We start from the raw sequence: 14,548 nt of genomic DNA on the forward strand, positions 1-14,548 counted from the left end.
GAAACAGTAGAAAAACAGTTATTTACTGGCAGCAGGGGTGCCAGTAAATAACTGTTTTTCTACAGTTTGTTTCCTGTAAATTAATTACAGTTTATTACTGTTAAATTATGTTTCATTCTGTTTTTTTCTTCATCTTAAATCTTTAACCCTTTAAACCCCACAAGAAAATCCTCAGTTTTAAATGAACACTTATAATGTGTGCACACTACAGAGTGTTAGAGTAACACTGAATCAGTGAAGTTAATGAGATAATTCGGTGATTAATTGATGATTGAGCATTAGTGATAAACACCTGCAGAATCACTGAAGGAAAGAGAAACACAAGAACTACAAATTACTTCAGCCACAGCCTTAGATGAAATCAACTGAATAAAAGAATACATCAAATCTCTCAAGATCTGATTAAACAACTACTAAAACAGCTTCACCAGATTCACAAATACTAACCAGACTGACTTTATTTCTGTCAGATGTCTACAGAAGAACTTATGGAGAGTTAAATAGGTTTAGGTGTTTTTTTCACTACCATGATGGAGATCAGTGTTTACTTTAGTTGGGCTCTTGAACGTGACTTTTCAACAACTAAGGTTTTTTTTTTTTTTTCATGCTGTAACAATGCGCCTTTGGAACCTGTTATAGCAAAACAAAAGTACACGGAAGAAAAAAAATCTGATATTGTTGTTTATAGATTGACAAGAACAAATACTATTATTTCTGATCTAATCCTGTATCTCTTCTCTTATTGAATATTGATACTACAGCATGAGAAGGAACACTGCTGAGCCATAAGTTATGAAAGACTGTTAAGAAAATGTCACTCATAATAAAAAAAAACCTTTACTGAAATTTAGACAGAAATATCAAGAATCAGCGTATGAATCACAACAATGGTGACAATCCACAAAATAAATGAACAGATCAGTTCTGAACATCACAACACATGCTACTAAAACTTAAAACAAATGCAAAATTATAAGCACATAAGAATTCAAGAAAATAAGTGAACAATTCAGGGGCATAATTTATTCATGCCGCAATGCATGCTGGGAATCATGGATGAGTTTTATCCTGTGCTGGTACCCAGCATGCATTGCATCATGAATCTTTTGATTGTCACCATTGTTGAGATTCATATGCTGATTGTTGATTTCTCTCTTTGAGTGTTGTGGGGACTGCTGCCCGAAATACTTTTTAACTAAAACTAGTCGTTAAATCCATAAATACTGGTTATCACACTACTTTTCAATCTTACAAAATTGAAGTGTCATTCACTCAAATATTTCAACACCAAATTAATATTTGATTATTATAGCAACACTTTAAGTCTAGTAGATCATGCCTGTTAAAAACAACCATAATCACTTGACTATCAAAATTAATACTGCTGTAACAGATGCATCATAAAGATACAAATACAGCAATAAAACAAAATGTAAAGTGCAAAAGTCAATGATCAGGAGCCAAACTAAAGCAAACACTGATCTCCACAATGGTTATGTCAAACGAAACAGTAACATTATCATCTAAATCTCTTTAATTCTCAATAAGATCTTTTGATCTCTGTTCTCTGATATGACAGAAATAAAGTCAGTCTGGTTAGTAATGTGTGAAGTTGGTGAAGCTGTTTGTTGATCGTTTAAATCTTCAGTTGATTTCATCTAAGGCTGTGGCTGAAGTCAGTTGTATTTCATGTGTTTGTCTTGTTATGTTTTTTTTTCTTCAGTGATTCTACTCATTAACAGCAGCTGTTGATCAGTGTCTGAATTCACTCATTAGTGTTCATTCTCTCTGTCAGGTGGACTATATTAGTAAACTCATGTAGGGAATAGTGAATGAGGGTGTAGGGTGTGATTTGAAACACAGACGCTGATGTCGACTTTGAACGTTGTTAATTTTACGATATATAGCAGCAGGCTACTTCTCGAAAACGATGAATATTACCCAGAATGCACTGTTTTAATGAAAAACAGTATTTTACTGTCGAAATTTGGCCGTTTTTTTACAGCGATTTTTAACAGTGTAGCATTCCCACGATGTTAGTACTATGAACTTATTTCATTTGAGTCCACTGTGAAGGAATATTTCTTACACTTAATGTGCAGTAATAAAGTAACTAAATACATGACTTTTACTCAAATCACTGCGGCTCATTGTCAGCTGTATTACACATGTATGTGCTGAAATACTCAACACAGAGATCATCACTGTATCAGCAACTCCATATTTACTGCCTTTATATAAAGCAGCAGAAAATCAGAATTTGTGGCTCATCATTGACTGAAGCACCGGCTCTACTCTCCAGCACAATGGTGAACAACAAAACTACATTAAACTAAACGATCTCTCTTGTGCAAACACACATTAATACAGTCAAGTTCAGTATTTACTCTCATTATCAGTGTATGACTTTGCCTATTTTTTTTCTATGGATGTTCACAAATATTTTAGTTAAATTAACTTTTTTTTCATTTGGTAAATCTGACGTTTACATTTTACAGTATATTACTGTTTTTCCTTGACTTGACGGCAAAAAACTGTAGAAAAACACTTTTTTTTTGCTGGCAACCATTAATTTACGGCAAGAAACAGTAGAAAAACAGTTATTTACTGGCAGCAGGGGTGCCAGTAAATAACTGTTTTTTTACAGTTTGTTTCCTGTAAATTAATTACAGTTTATTACTGTTAAATTATGTTTCATGCTGTTTTTTCTTCATCTTAAATCTTTAACCCTTTAAACCCCACAAGAAAATCCTCAGTTTTAAATGAACACTTATAACGTGTGCACACTACATAGTGTTTGAGTAACACTGAATCAGTGAAGTTAATGAGATAATTCGGTGATTAATTGATGATTGAGCATTAGTGATAAACACCTGCAGAATCACTGAAGGAAAGAGAAACACAAGATCTACAAATGACTTCAGCCACAGCCTTAAATGAAATCAACTGAATAAAAGAATACATCAAATCTCTCAAGATCTGATTAAACAACTACTAAAACAGCTTCACCAGATTCACATTACTAACCAGACTGACTTTATTTCTGTCAGATGTCTACAGAAGAACTTATGGAGAGTTAAATAGGTTTAGGTGTTTTTTTTCACTACCATGATGGAGATCAGTGTTTACTTTAGTTGGGCTCTTGAACGTGACTTTTCAACTAACAACTAAGGTTGTTTTGTTTTTTTTACATGCTGTAACAATGCGTCTTTGGAACTTGTTATAGCAAAACAAAAGTACACAGAAGAAAAAAAATCTGATATTGTTGTTTATAGATTGACAAGAACAAATACTATTATTTCTGATCTAATCCCGTGTCTCTTCTCTTATTGAATATTGATACTACTGTTGAGAAAATTTCACTCATAATAAAAAAAAAAACCTTAGCTGAAATTTAGACAGAATCATCAAGAATCAGCGTATGAATCACAACAATGGTGACAATCCACAAAATAAATGAAAAGATCAGTTCTGAACATCACAACACATGCTACTAAAACTTAAAACAAATGCAAAATTATAAGCACATAAGAATTCAAGAAAATAAGTGAACAATTCAGGGGCATAATTTATTCATGCCGCAATGCATGCTGGGAATCATGGATGAGTTTTATCCTGTGCTGGTACCCAGCATGCATTGCATCATGAACCTTTTGATTGTCACCATTGTTGAGATTCATATGCTGATTGTTGATTTCTCTCTTTGAGTGTTGTGGGGACTGCTGCCCGAAATACTTTTTAACTAAAACTAGTCGTTAAATCCATAAATACTGGTTATCACACTACTTTTCAATCTTACAAAATTGAAGTGTCATTCACTCAAATGTTTCAACACCAAATTAATATTTGATTATCATAGTAACACTTTAAGTCAGTCTAGTAGATCATGCCTGTTAGAAACAACCATAATCACTTGACTATCAAAATTAACACTGCTGTAACAGATGCATCATAAAGATACAAATACAGCAATAAAACAAAATTTAAAGTGCAAAAGTCAATGGTCAGGAGCCCAACTAAAGCAAACACTGATCTCCAAAATGGTGACGCTAAACGAAACAGTAACATTATCATCTAGATCTCTTTAATTCTCAGTAAGATCTTTTGATCTCTGTTCTCTGATCTGACAGAAATAAAGTCAGTCTGGTTAGTAATGTGTGAAGTTGGTGAAGCTGTTTGTTGATCGTTTAAATCTTTAGTTGATTTCATCTAAGGCTGTGGCTGAAGTCAGTTGTATTTCCTGTGTTTGTCTTGTTATGTTTTTTTTTCTTCAGTGATTCTACTCATTAACAGCAGCTGTTGATCAGTGTCTGAATTCACTCATTAGTGTTCATTCTCTCTGTCAGGAGGATTATATTAGTAAACTCATGTGGAATAGTGAATGAGGGTGTAGGGTGTGATTTGAAACACAGCCGCTGAGTGTCGACTTTGAACGTTGTTAATTTACGATATATAGCAGCAGGCTACTTCTCGAAAACGATGAATATTACCCAGAATGCACTGTTTTAATGAAAAACAGTATTTTACTGTCGAAATTTGGCCGTTTTTTTACAGCGATTTTTAACAGTGTAGAAAAACCCCTGCTGCCAGTAAATAACTGTTTTTCTACAGTTTGTTGCCGTAAATTAATGGTTCCCAGCAAAAAAAAAGTGTTTTTCTACAGTTTGTTGCCGTTAAGTCAAGGAAAAACAGTAATATACTGTAAAATGTAAATGTCAGATTTACCAAATGAAAAAAAAAGTTGATTTAACTAAAATATTTGTGAACATCCATACAAAAAAATGTATGCAAAGTCATACAATGATAATGAGAGTAAATACTGAACTCAACTGTATTAATGTGTGTTTGCACAAGAGAGATCTGTTAGTTTAATGTAGTTTTGTTGTTCACCATTGTGCTGGAGAGTAGAGCCTGTGCTTCAGTCAATGATAAGCCACAAATTCTGATCTTTTGCTGCTTTATATAAAGACAGTACATTTTTATTCTCCTGATACAATGGTAATCTCTGTGTTAAGCACACACGTGTGAGCTGCAGTGATTTGAGTAAAAGTCATGCATTTAGTTACTTTACTATTACACATTAAGTGTTTGCAGTTTTATATTAAGAAATATTCCTTCTCAGTGGACTCAAATGAAAGAAGTTCATAGTACTAACATCGTAGGAATGCTAGTTTTTAAACTCGATCTGTTTGAAGCAGTGGGAGTGGAGTTAATTTCCATGGTAGAATTTACGGTAAAATACTGTAAAAAAATAAGAGTGATAAATTAATGGTTGAGAGCTGTAAATTAACAGTACTTTGCTGGCACCCCTGCTGCCAGTAAATTACTGTTATTTAACGGCACAATTTTTGACAGTACACTGTTAAAAATCGCTGTAAAAAAACGGCCAAATTTCGACAGTAAAATACTGTTTTTCATTTAAACAGTGCATTCTGGGTAATATTCATCGTTTTCGAGAAGTAGCCTGCTGCTATATATCCTAAATTAACAACGTTCAAAGTCGACACTCAGCGGCTGTGTTTCAAATCACACCCTACTCCCTCATTCACTATTCCCTACATGAGTTTACTAATATAGTCCACCTGACAGAGAGAATGAACACTAATGAGTGAATTCAGACACTGATCAACAGCTGCTGTTAATAAGTAGAATCACTGAAGAAAAAAAAAACATAACAAGACAAACACATGAAATACAACTGACTTCAGCCACAGCCTTAGATGAAATCAACTGAAGATTTAAACGATCAACAAACAGCTTCACCAACTTCACACATTACTAACCAGACTGACTTTATTTCTGTCATATCAGAGAACAGAGATCAAAAGATCTTATTGAGAATTAAAGAGATTTAGATGATAATGTTACTGTTTCGTTTGACATAACCATTGTGGAGATCAGTGTTTGCTTTAGTTTGGCTCCTGATCATTGACTTTTGCACTTTACATTTTGTTTTATTGCTGTATTTGTATCTTTATGATGCATCTGTTACAGCAGTATTAATTTTGATAGTCAAGTGATTATGGTTGTTTCTAACAGGCATGATCTACTAGACTTAAAGTGTTGCTATAATAATCAAATATTAATTTGGTGTTGAAATATTTGAGTGAATGACACTTCAATTTTGTAAGATTGAAAAGTAGTGTGATAACCAGTATTTATGGAGTTAACGACTAGGTTTTGTTAAAAAGTATTTCGGGCAACAGTCCCCACAACACTCAAAGAGAGAAATCAACAATCAGCATATGAATCTCAACAATGGTGACAATCAAAAGGTTCATGATGCAATGCATGCTGGGTACCAGCACAGGATAAAACTCATCCATGATTCCCAGCATGCATTGCGGCATGAATAAATTATGCCCCTGAATTGTTCACTTATTTTCTTGAATTCTTATGTGCTTATAATTTTGCATTTGTTTTAAGTTTTAGTAGCATGTGTTGTGATGTTCAGAACTGATCTGTTCATTTATTTTGTGGATTGTCACCATTGTTGTGATTCATACGCTGATTCTTGATGTTTCTGTCTAAATTTCAGCAAAGGTTTTTTTTTTTATTATGAGTGAAATTTTCTTAACAGTCTTTTATAACTTATGGCTCAGAAGTGTTCATTCTCATGCTGTAGTATCAATATTCAATAAGAGAAGAGATACAGGATTAGATCAGAAATAATAGTATTTGTTCTTGTCAATCTATAAACAACAATATCAGATTTTTTTTCTTCTGTGTACTTTTGTTTTGCTATAACAGGTTCCAAAGGCGCATTGTTACAGCATGAAAAAAAAAAAAAAACCTTAGTTGTTGAAAAGTCACGTTCAAGAGCCCAACTAAAGTAAACACTGATCTCCATCATGGTAGTGAAAAAACACCTAAACCTATTTAACTCTCCATAAGTTCTTCTGTAGACATCTGACAGAAATAAAGTCAGTCTGGTTAGTATTGTGAATCTGGTGAAGCTGTTTTAGTAGTTGTTTAATCAGATCTTGAGAGATTTGATGTATTCTTTTATTCAGTTGATTTCATCTAAGGCTGTGGCTGAAGTCATTTGTAGTTCTTGTGTTTCTCTTTCCTTCAGTGATTCTGCAGGTGTTTATCACTAATGCTCAATCATCAATTAATCACCGAATTATCTCATTAACTTCACTGATTCAGTGTTACTCTAACACTCTGTAGTGTGCACACATTATAAGTGTTCATTTAAAACTGAGGATTTTCTTGTGGGGTTTAAAGGGTTAAAGATTTAAGATGAAGAAAAAACAGAATGAAACATAATTTAACAGTAATAAACTGTAATTAATTTACAGGAAACAAACTGTAAAAAAACAGTTATTTACTGGCACCCCTGCTGCCAGTAAATAACTGTTTTTCTACTGTTTCTTGCCGTAAATTAATGGTTGCCAGCAAAAAAAAAGTGTTTTTCTACAGTTTTATGCCGTCAAGTCAAGGAAAAACAGTAATATACTGTAAAATGTAAACGTCAGATTTACCAAATGAAAAAAAAGTTAATTTAACTAAAATATTTGTGTACATCCATAGAAAAAAAATTAGGCAAAGTCATACACTGATAATGAGAGTAAATACTGAACTTGACTGTATTAATGTGTGTTTGCACAAGAGAGATCTGTTAGTTGTGTAGTTTCGTTGTTCACCATTGTGCTGGAGAGTAGAGCCTGTGCTTCAGTCAATGATGAGCCACAAATTCTGATTTTCTGCTGCTTTATATAAAGGCAGTAAATGTGGAGTCGCTGATACAGTGGTGATCTCTGTGTTAAGTACTTCAGCACATACATGTGTAATACAGCTGACAATGAGCTGCAGTGATTTGAGTAAAAGTCATGTATTTAGTTACTTTATTACTGCACATTAAGTGTAAGAAATATTCCTTCTCAGTGGACTCAAATGAAATAAGTTCATAGTACTAACATCGTAGGAATGCTAGTTTAAAAACTCGAAAATTACTGTTATTTAACGGCAAAATTTTTTACAGTGTACACTGTAAAAAAAATTGGCGTTAAATAACAGTAATTTTCTGGCAGCAGGGGCGCCAGTAAAGTACTGTTAATTTACAGCTCTTAACCATTAATTTACCACTCTTATTTTTTAACAGTATTTTACCGTAAATTCTACCATGGAAATTAACTCCACTCCCACTGCTTCAAACAGTTCAAGTTTTTAAAACTAGCATTCCTACGATGTTAGCACTATGAATTTATTTCATTTGAGTCCACTGAGAAGGAATATTTCTTAATATAACGATGCAAACACTTAATGTGCAGTAATAAAGTAACTAAATACATGACTTTTACTCAAATCACTGCAGCTCATTGTCAGCTATAGCACACATGTATATGCTGAAGTACTTAACGCAGAGATCATCACTGTATCAGCGACTCCACATTTACTGCCTTTACATAAAGCAGCAGAAAATCAGAAATTGTGGCTCATCATTGACTGAAGCACCGGCTCTACTCTACAGCACAATGGTGAACAACAAAACTACATTAAACTAAACGATTTCTCTTGTGCAAACACACATTAATACAGTCAAGTTCAGTATTTACTCTCATTATCAGTGTATGACTTTGCCTAGTTTTTTTTCTATGGATGTTCACAAATATTTTAGTTAAATTAACTTTTTTTTCATTTGGTAAATCTGACGTTTACATTTTACAGTATATTACTGTTTTTCCTTGACTTAACGGCAACAAACTGTAGAAAAACACTTTTTTTGCTGGCAACCATTAATTTACGGCAAGAAACAGTTGAAAAACAGTTTTTTACTGGCAGCAGGGGCGCCAGTAAATAACTGTTTTTCTACAGTTTGTTTCCTGTAAATTAATTACAGTTTATTACTGTTAAATTATGTTTCATGCTGTTTTTTCTTCATCTTAAATCTTTTAAACCCCACAAGAAAATCCTCAGTTTTAAATGAACACTTATAATGTGTGCACACTACAGAGTGTTAGAGTAACACTGAATCAGTGAAGTTAATGAGATAATTCTGTGATTAACTGATGATTGAGCATAAGTGATAAACACCTGCAGAATCACTGAAGGAAAGAGAAACACAAGAACTACAAATGACTTCATCCACAGCCTTAGATGAAATCAACTGAATAAAAGAATACATAAAATCTCTCAAGATCTGATTAAACAACTCATAAAACAGCTTCACCAGATTCACATTACTAATCAGACTGACTTTATTTCTGTCAGATGTCTACAGAAGAACTTATGGAGAGTTAAATAGGTTTAGGTGTTTTTTTCACTACCATGATGGAGATCAGTGTTTACTTTAGTTGGGCTCTTGAACATGACTTTTCAACAACTAAGGTTTTTTTTAACATGCTGTAACAATGCGCCTTTGGAACCTGTTATAGCAAAACAAAAGTACACAGAAGAAAAAAAAATCTGATATTGTTGTTTATATATTGACAAGAACAAACACTATTATTTCTGATCTAATCCCGTGTCTCTTCTCTTATTGAATATTGATATTACAGCATAAGAATGAACACTTCTGAGCCATAAGTTATAAAAGACTGTTAAGAAAATTTCACTCATAATAAAAAAAAAACCTTTGCTGAAATTTAGACAGAAACATCAAGAATCAGCGTATGAATCACAACAATGGTGACAATCCACAAAATAAATGAACAGATCAGTTCTGAACATCACAACACATGCTACTAAAACTTAAAACAAATGCAAAATTATAAGCACATAAGAATTCAAGAAAATAAGTGAACAATTCAGGGGCATAATTTATTCATGCCCCAATGCATGCTGGGAGTCATGGATGAGTTTTATCCTGTGCTGGTACCCAGCATGCATTGCATCATAAACCTTTTGATTGTCACCATTGTTGAGATTAATATGCTGATTGTTGATGTCTCTCTTTCAGTGTTGTGAGGACTGCTGCCCAAAATATTTAAAGCTCAAAATTTCATTAAATCCATATCCAGATTATCACATTACCGTTCAATCTTATAAAATTGAAGAAACAAACAAAAGAAAAGTGTTATTCACTCATATATTTCAACACCAAAATATGAATAGACTATTATAGCAACAAGTCAGTCTAGTAGATCATGCTTGACAGAAACCATCATAGTCACTTGACCATGAAGATTAATATTGCTGTAACAGATGTATCATAAAGATACAAATATAACAATGAAACAAAAGTTGAAGTACAAAAGTCAAGGGTCAGGAGCCCAACTAAAGCAAACACTGATCTCCACAATGGTGACGTCAGACGAAACAGTAACATTATCATCTAAATCTCTGTAATTCTCAATAAGATTTTTTGATCTCTGATCTCTGATCTGATAGAAACAAAGTCAGTCTGGTTAGTAATGAGTGAAGTTGATAAAGCTGTTTGTTGATTGTTTAAATATTCAGTTGATTTCATCTAAAGCTGTGGCTGAAGTCAGTTGTATTTGTTGTGTTTGTCTTGTTTCTTTTTTCTTCAGTGATTCTACTCGTTAACAGCAGCTGTTGATCATTGTCTGAATTCACTCATTAGTTTTCATTCTCTCTGTTAGGTGGACTATATTAGTAAACTCATGTAGGGAATAGTGAATGAGGGAGTAGGGTGTGATTTGAAACACAGCCGCTGAGTGTCGACTTTGAACGTTGTTAATTTACGATATATAGCAGCAGGCTACCTTCTCGAAAACGATGAATATTACCCAGAATGCACTGTTTTACTGAAAAACAGTATGTTACTGTCGAAATTTGGCCGTTTTTTTACAGCGATTTTTAACAGTGTACAGTTTGTTTCCTGTAAATTAATTACAGTTTATTACTGTTAAATTATGTTTCATGCTGTTTTTTCTTTATCTTAAATCTTTAACCCTTTAAACCCCACAATAATGTGTGCACACTACAGAGTGTTTGAGTAACACTGAATCAGTGAAGTTGATCACAGAATGAGATTATTCTGTGATTAATTGATGATTGAGCATTAGTGATGAACACCTGCTATCAACAAACAGAATCACTAAAGGAAAGAGAAACACAAGAACAAATGACTTCAGCCACAGCCTTGAATTCATCAAATCTCTCAAGATCTGATTAAACAACTACTAAAACAGCTTCACCAGATTCACATTACTTACCAGACTGACTTTATTTCTGTCAGATGTCTACAGCAGTGTTAATTTTGACACGAAATTTTAATTTAGTTTTAGTCTTAGTCTTTTGACTATAATTCTTTTTAGTTTTAGTCAAGTTTTAGTCATCTGATTTGTTTTAATTTTAGTCTTATTTTAGTCGACTAAAATTGCTTGGTATTTTACTCGACTAAAATAAGACTAAAATCAATAACAGATTTACTAGACAATTTTTTACAGCTGGTATAGGAAACAAACTTAACCAAAATATATAAAACACAAATTCAACTTTATTTCAACACAACTGTGTCTTTATTTCGATTCAAAAGCTTTTATGCAGCAACAAACACTGTCATGATAATGTAAACAATAACTAGCTGCCAATTGACCATCAATAAAAGAAAAATAACGTTAGGTCCAGGACCTTAAAGCTTACAGCTGAGCTGAACAATAAATGCATACATTTAAAGTAAATATTTAATAAGTTCGCAGCTAGGTGGATAAAAAAAGTAACAAGATTTTATAAGGTATTCATTTGTCTAGAAATATTGTATGTTTTAAATACTACAATATTGCTAGATTTGTATGTATAATGATAGGATGTGAACATTCATGTTTCACATGACTAATATAGAAATATTTGTGATATTGTCAACAAGTAGAACATTATAAAATATACTAAACATTAGTATTAATCAAATGTATTTATCATGATATTACGTATTAGTATTGTGCTCTCTTCTAACTTGAAGAAGGGGCTATTTTACAGTACTTTCCAGTTCGTAATATTTAATGCTACAACATTTACGCACTGCAGTCTTCCAATTTTGCTTAGCTCAATAAACAAAAGAACATCGTTGTGAAATTACATTTGAGAAAATGTCCGGGTGGCTCGTCTGTAAATGTCTTTTCAAATTGGTTGTGTTCATGCCACGAATGAGCGCTCCGCGTGCTTTACACTTTGTTTTGTTTTGTTCGTCGTCAAACGTGAAGTGAGCTGTGGACATTTTGTCGCTCTTTTAGACATCACCTCTTCGAATGCCGTCTTCCCGGGAGCTCATTTAAAAACTGAAAACCTTCGCTTCACGTCTCAATAAGTCAGTCTCTGATTGGTTCTCTTCTCTCATGCAGTCTCGCCTGTTCCATTTTGCCGGTTCTTTTGCTCATTCCTCGCATCTCTCCCTCTGCTGATTTGATTTTCGTCACAGTCTATTTTCGTCTCGTCCTTTATTCGTTGACGATAATGTCAATCAATTTAGTCATAGTTTTAGTCTCCATCAGTGCCTTCTATTTTAGTTTTCGTTTCGTTGTCGTCCGCAAAAATATATTTGTGACAAAAATAATGACGAAAATATTTAGTCAACGAAATTAACACTGGTCTACAGAAGATCTTATTGAGAGTTAAATAGGTTTAGGTGTTTTTTTTTCACTACCATGATGGAGATCAGTGTTTACTTTAGTTGGGCTCTTGAACGTGACTTTTAAACAACTAAGGTTTTTTTTTTTTACATGCTGTAACAATGCATCTTTGGAACTTGTTATAGCAAAAAAAAAAAAAAAATCTGGTATTGTTGTTTATAGACTGACAAGAACAAAAATTATTATTTCTGATTCAATCCTGTGTCCCTTCTCTCATTGAACATTGATACACAAAAAAATAAGAAACACTGCTGAGCCATAAGTTATGAAAGACTGATAAGAAAATTTAAGTCATTAAAAAAAAAACCTTTGCTGAAATTTAGACAGAAACATCAAGAATCAGCGTATGAATCACAACAATGGTGACAATCCACAAACTAAATAAACAGATAAGTTCTGAACTTCACAAAACATGCTACTAAAACTTAAGACAAAAGCAAAATTATAAGCACATAAGAATTCCTGAATGAAGTCAAGTCCAGTTATTGTGCACAATAAGTACATTGTACTAAATTATTGATTAAAATTTAAGTATATAGTAGTTAAGGCCACTTAATATAAAGTGGGTCCTTTTTTTTCTGTTTCCCTCTATGAACCTGGCCCTCCGTCCCTCCCCCTGGTCCTCCGCCGGTCCTCCTCCCTCCTGCTCTCCTGATCCTGCCACCACTGCTGCTTCAGGTCACAGTGGTCTCCAGTGAGCACACATCTCAGTGTCCGCCAGGAAATGTTGTGGCTCAAGAGAGCCTCGAGAGACTGATTCCCTTAGTAGATTTCTGTCAGCGTGAAAACTTCTGACAAACATCTCATGTTGGGTCCTGCAGTCTGTAGAAAGAGGTTACAGAATTTAGTTTGGTTTTCCCCTGCCTCTTTCCCATGACGTAAGTAGACCCAACAAAGATAGACAGCACAGACTGGGACTCAAATACATGGGGTAATGAGGGTAATAACAAGACACACCTGGATGACATGAACACAATCAAGCACGGGGTAACCTGTGTCAAGAAGCACATGGGCACAAACAGGTCCATATTCCTGACACCATGTCTCCATCCGTCACCAACACAGGAAGTTCCTGAAGTTTGCTACTCGTGTCGGTTGCTACTCCAGGGCATCCACATGCTCAATTATATCTATGATTGGTTGATTTTGGCTCAATTAAAGCAGATGGTGCTTCGGCATCGAGATGTTGTTCTCACACACATGAGAGAGCTGGGGTTGAGACTGAACACCAAGAAAAGCATGGTTTCTCAATTATAGAGGTCCACTTATCTGAGCTTGCTGTTTGATTTTACCACGATGCAGGCACAGTTGTCTCCAGCTCGGATCGAGTTTAGAGACAATGAGACTTTTTTTATGCGCCAAGAGCTTGTTACACTCCAAAGAGAAAGGAAAACTTGAAATTGCATGCAATGCGCAACCTTCGACTGCTCAGGTAATGTTGTCAGCATGACTGAGAGCCATTGAAAAACTACACAAAAGTAAAACTACTTAACTTTAGCATTACTGGCCATGAGTAGGCTACTAAGGAGGGATCACATGTCAGCTGCTCAAAAAATGTGTCAGTGAGATGAACGGAGTGTGAGCGCAATCCTGTGAGAGTCACAGGCAGTAAACATTGGAGTGCATGAAGGAGAGATGCGAGGCATGAACACTGTTCAAGGTCTCCATTAATTCGTGTTTGTAGTTATTTAATGTGTATATATTTTGAAAGCACTGAATCACTATAAAAAAATCACAATTCATTAGAATCTTAGCATTTTAAATCAATTACTTTCCAAAATCTGTTATTCACGATTCAGAAATCCATGTTTCAAGATAGATGCATTGTCAGGGTTTGTGATAGATGATCGAAAAAATGAGTGAATCGTAACACCCCTACTGTCTTCCTGTTAACCATTTCATCGCTGAAGAGAGTCTGAGACTTACAGGCCCTGTCAGTGGCCCCTTCCTTCCTAGACTTAACACTAGGGCTCACTACACCCCAAGTGTGTGGCTTCCAAGACCTTCCTGTC

General features: G+C 34.2%; 1 long non-coding RNA gene across 1 annotated transcript; it reads right to left on the reverse strand.

The window, feature by feature from the left end:
* Window positions 1–47: 47 nt before the first annotated feature.
* Window positions 48–3,147, reverse strand: LOC127972415 (uncharacterized). Its single transcript, XR_008157086.1, has 2 exons — window positions 2,874–3,147; window positions 48–292 (listed from the first exon to the last, which is right to left on the reverse strand). It is a non-coding gene; the product is annotated as an uncharacterized LOC127972415 (long non-coding RNA).
* Window positions 3,148–14,548: the final 11,401 nt, after the last annotated feature.

This window comes from Carassius gibelio, chromosome B15, assembly GCF_023724105.1.
Source record: "Carassius gibelio isolate Cgi1373 ecotype wild population from Czech Republic chromosome B15, carGib1.2-hapl.c, whole genome shotgun sequence".
Classification (NCBI taxonomy): Eukaryota; Metazoa; Chordata; class Actinopteri; order Cypriniformes; family Cyprinidae; genus Carassius; species Carassius gibelio.